Below are 5337 nucleotides of genomic sequence, written 5' to 3'. Positions count from 1 at the left end.
TGAATTTCTGAAATTGTGCTGTTGGACCAAAGTTTTCTGTACTGTAATGGTATAACAACATACTTCTCAAGACAGAGCCTGCCTCCACCACCGCTCTGGAATTGACTGAATAGATTTCTGCCCTTGGGCTATGGATGGAGTTCACTTCTAAGGAGTAAATATTGAATGAATGTTATGGACTTTGGGTCTTGTCTCTTTGTGGCCCCTAAACTTGTAGATTTTTGAGGGTTTTTTACTTACTAAGATTGTGGTACTGGAAACCCTGTCGTGTCTTCAGTAAAGCTGCTGAAACCACTGCTCATTCCCATAAAACCAGTGTTATCAACAATTGGAAACTTGTTTTGTAGATAATGTCACAATGGCTGACATGCTTCAATATAATTGTATGTTTCTACAGTTGTTTGTACTTTGCAAACTTGATGAACCAAACCATATTGGGTTTTCAAAGTGCCTTTTATATCAGGAGAGGTATTTGCCAGCATAAATATGGAGCATCAAAGGGTTTTATTACTTTTACAAATATCTTGTATGCAGTCTGATTATTTACTAGTGATGTATGGGGGGGCTGGGGGGTTGTGTTACTTGCATAACTGTAGATGTTAGACTTCCCTTGTACTCGCATCTTACCAAAGGGACAGAAAAATTATAAATGTAAAAGGCAATGGTGTTGTGAAGAGACTTCCTTCCAAAACAAGCTGGATATTTTGTTGCACATATCTTGTGGAAGTTATTTTAGTCGAAATATTAGATTTAACTCGAATTCTTTCTCTCTTCATACTGTTGCTAGTAATGAGACATTACATGATGCTACTCATGTTCACAGTCACTGAAACCACAGGCAGCTGAGGGAAGATGCTGGTGATGGAAGCAATGCTTGAAGTGTTTTATCTTCCCAGTTATGTGGCGGGAATAATTAAAACCCTAAATTATTTGTGAAAGCTTAAATCACCTTGATTTTAATAGGTTGTAATAATTTTTATTAAAATGATTGGTGAGATAACTTTTGCCGTTCCAAGCACTGAAAATAGTTGTTTGTGGTGGTTATACCTGAAATGGAAATAAGGACCATGGTTCATGCTCTTTAAAATTATGCTTTTTCCAGGTTGACAAGTCTGACATTTTTGACTGTCTTACTGTAGCCTTGTGTGTTTTCCTGGGGAAAAAAAATATATTCTCAGTGCAGTAAGTTTTGTTTTCCAGAAACATCAGTCTGTTGTATTTTTCTAGCATTTATAATCATTTTACACTTTCAGACCTGAGTGTTGTTTTCAAAGACGATCTGCTATACTTGGTATTACAGATGATAATTCCACTATGCTTGCAGTAGTTACCTTAGTAATGGAAGATTTTATAAGAGGACATTTTACAAACAGAACATTGTGGAATAAAAAACAAGACAGGCATTTTTCTGATAAATCATAGCTGTTACCAACTGGTATGGATTTTAAGTATTCTTCTGGTACCTGTTATGTGGTAATACTGAAATCAAGACCCTCTGAAGCTGACAATGTCTGTGTAGTAAGTGCTAAGCACTATGAAACTACCGAAGATTTATTTGCAGAAATGGTTTGTTTGCCACTGATGCTGCTGAATTCATGATAGAGATGAACAGTTTCTTGCATTCGTTCTGTTGTCCTATGTAGCATCTGTATTGTGATCCCTTTTCATGTGAAAATACAACGGTTGCCAAATTGATAGGTGGCTCCTGAATTTTCCAGATGAGATATTGAAGCATGAATGTTGATTTTGTACAAAGCTTTGGGTTGTACTCTTGTGCTTGGAACGGAAAACTGAGTGTAAAGAAAAATAGCAGTAAAAAGCCACATACATATTGCTGTTAAGCTTTACAGTCCGCTCCAGTCTTCACATCCTTTTTTATCCCTGTCGCTGGTTTCTGATCTTGTTCGGTTGTTTTGGGGATGCAGGTGCAGAGTGCCCTTTCAGCTGGCTGCACTGGTCCACAGCTCTCCCTTCTGGCCTCCTGCCTGTCACCCCGTCAGGCTCCCTCCCCGTCTCACCGTGCGGGTGCTCTGCCAGGCCCGGAGTTCCTTGCTGGAGAATGGGATGTGAAAGTTACACGGCACATGGTAGGGTGCAAGAATCAGTTGAGCAGATTTCAGTATTGCAGTTTAAGATACTGTTTGCATATATGTTCACAGAAAAGGTAATTAAAATAAGGTGGTGATTATAGGGTGGAGATCCCTCCTACTGTTTTGTAGTATGTTGCATATAGATTTCTTCTTGTTGGTTGACAGCATGATTTCTTGATTATCTCTTTTTTTTTTTTTTTTTTTTTATATAGTTAATATTACTACTAGTTGAGGCTAGAGAAGAGCAACTGATACCACTTTAAAGGCAAGCACCAGCCAACTTCATTGCAATTGTGTCATGATCCAAGAGCAGGCTTTGGTTTATATCATTTTTGTACCAGCATGTTTCAGGACTTGAGTATTCCTGGACTTGCTGAAGTACTGTAGTGCTGCCCAAGTTGCTGGGCTTGGCCGCTATTTTAGTTTTCTTAATGAAAAGACAACTGCTACAATTTGTTTCTGCCCGAGAATCTGCCCGAGTGGCAATTGGGTTGGTTTGTTGTTGGTGTGTTTATTGGTTGTTTTGTTTGGTTTTTTTTTTTTTTTTTTTTTTTTTTTTTTAAGATGTACATCTACCAACTTTTTAAATACGGGAAATAGAATGAAAAAGCCTAGAAGCTGGCTATAGTTACACAATATTGATTTTAATAATTTTTGACATCTTTATGTTGCTTATGAGTATTCAGCTGACTGCTGGAAACATATACAAGTCTGAGTTCCCTGAGATAGCAATTTCTTCATTAATTATAAGGACAACTTAATGTTTTTACAGTAAGAAATAAATAATTTGTTTGTTAAATATAATTGAGGATAGTGTAGGGAAGTCAGATTCAAAGTAGACTTTAAGCCTTTTTAGGCTTTCTGAAAGAGGATAAGCATCATAATTCTACAAAAGACAGTAGATGATGTGTCTAGTAGGTAATGAAATCACATCTAATATGTCAGTAAATGTCACGCCATCTGATTTATTTTTTTCACCTACTAAGGGGATATTTGCTCAGGTTTTAGAGGTGTACAAATCATGCAATTGGAAGTGCAGCTTTTCTTATCCTGAGAGTCAAAGCTCCATTATTTTGTGTTTTGCTAATTACCTAACACTTAGCTTATTATATAATAGTTTGCTTTTAATACTTCATTGGAGATGCATCACATGATTTAAACAAAGATTTGTGTGAATGACTGACATCCAGAGCTGGATGAATGTCTGCAGACCATCTGCTAAAACTCAGCTTCCTGGTATCCAGTACTGAATTTTGAACCAAGTTTTCAAAGTATGATTTTTCTTATGTTTTCACATAGCTGAAGCTTACTGTGGGGTTGCTGGTCTGTCTTTGTGGGTTGGTTTTTGGTTTTGTTTTTTTTTCTGTGACTGAAAACAGTAACTTACAACCCTGTTGTCCCAAAGACCAAGCCTGAAAACTGCATGATTTTTACAAGACCTACAGCAAAATCAGAAGATAAAACAAGTGTTACAGAACATCTGTATTAAAATGCCCCAAATGTTTGTCATGGTGAATAACAGTGGAAGAAAACTACTCTTAAGAGTATGCACAGTAAAGACTGGTCCTTCATAGGCTAATCCTGCAAGTCTATACATACGGATAGACTTGTTCCTTACATCAGTAGGGCCCCTACAGAGAGCTAGATTAGTTGTGTGATTTGCTAAACTAAGGCAAAAAGTGTTGGTCCAAATAAATGACTCTGCTTTTTATGTAATACTGCTTAGTAAAGCAAAAATTCAATTGCATCATTACGAAGAGCTGCTGACACTATTTTTACATAAAAATTGAAACTGCTGCTAGTAATAAAGTGGATCTTGACTTTTATTGTTTGGGTTTTTTTCTGAAGAAGCAAAGGCGGGTTTAAAGGTGAAAGAAAGGAAGGGTATCTCCTTTTAATGGTTGTAAGTGAACCTGTATGGAGAACATAAACAAGATACAAGAGGGGGAGAGAAGCTGCTGCTGAACTGCAGTTTTCCACCCTTTGCACCCACTGTGCAATCAAATTAGGAAGTTCATGGCTTTTCTCTCACAGTGCAGATTGCAGTTGCAGAAACCTTCATGCATCTATAAAACGCAAATCCTAATCAATACTCATGTAGCAAGATCTTTAAATACCAGTTCAGACCAACAGCTTTCAACAGCTTTAGTGACTAATTAAGCTCTGTCCTGTTCTCCCTAGCAGCCATCAGACTGCCACTGCTGTGATTCTTCATTATCCCACCCCTTTTAAGCGTGTTTGGGAATAAGTATAGAGGGATTTTCTTTTTTTTTTTGTTTATAATCCATTTCTCTGATCCCTAATACTGACTCAGTGGTTAATTCCTCCTTTACACTTCTGTGAAAATCCCTATGTGCAACTTGCCGGGATTCCCTTTTGGATTTCTCCCCCGTTCAGGCTTTGTTGCAATGACCATCCCTCTTGGGACTTCATTGGCCAGAGACTGCTATAATGTGAAAAGATGCCAGTTACGCTTCTGCTGTGCCTGGCATGTGAGGACTACATGTTTCCCTGTGTGCAAATACTGGTTAATCTACTTGTCTGTTTCAGTGAGCCACAAAAGGTTCCTGCCTATGTGGTAATTTGGCGGAAATAATGTGTAAAAGGAGTTGTGTATTTCACTTCCTATGTGCATTGAAGTCTTTCATGTGTATACTGGGATCTGGTACAAGAGTTAAATGAATCGCTACAGTATTTTGGCTGAAGTGTGAAATATTGTGAATGAAGAAATTGCAAAAATCATTCCTGGTAGCATACAGCATATTGCTTGCATTCAGCATATTGCTTGCCTTTACCTTTAAATTACAGGAATTACTCTTAGCAGTGAGCTTAAGTTGAATAGTACACTATAGCAAAATACCTGTAAAGAAATCTTAATGATAACACCTGGCAGCTCACTAAAATTCTGAAGACGATGTATGATTTTGTTCTGGAATGCTATTGTTAGTAGCTTAGCCATGACTTGTCCCAAGTGCAATATTAGAAATTTTTAATGTAATCTTTTCTACTTGAATATAGTCTATATAAAATGTTAAGTGTCCTATATTGCTGAAAAGATATGGGATCAAATTTCTTTCCAATAAATCTTCAGTTAAAAAAAAAAATGCATACAGGTCTGCTTTTTGTCATACATACTGTGAAGACTACTTGAAATAGCAACCACCATCATCCATTGGCTGATTCTAAATAGAATTTTTGCAGTCTGTGTTCAGAGCATTGGCTTGAAGTTAATTGTGGTTGCTGCAGT

The sequence above is a fragment of the Vanellus vanellus genome (assembly GCF_965231255.1).
Source record: "Vanellus vanellus genome assembly, chromosome: 5".
Lineage (NCBI taxonomy): Eukaryota > Metazoa > Chordata > Aves > Charadriiformes > Charadriidae > Vanellus > Vanellus vanellus.
The sequence above is the reverse complement of the archived record's forward strand: the minus strand, read 5'-3'. Positions refer to the sequence as shown.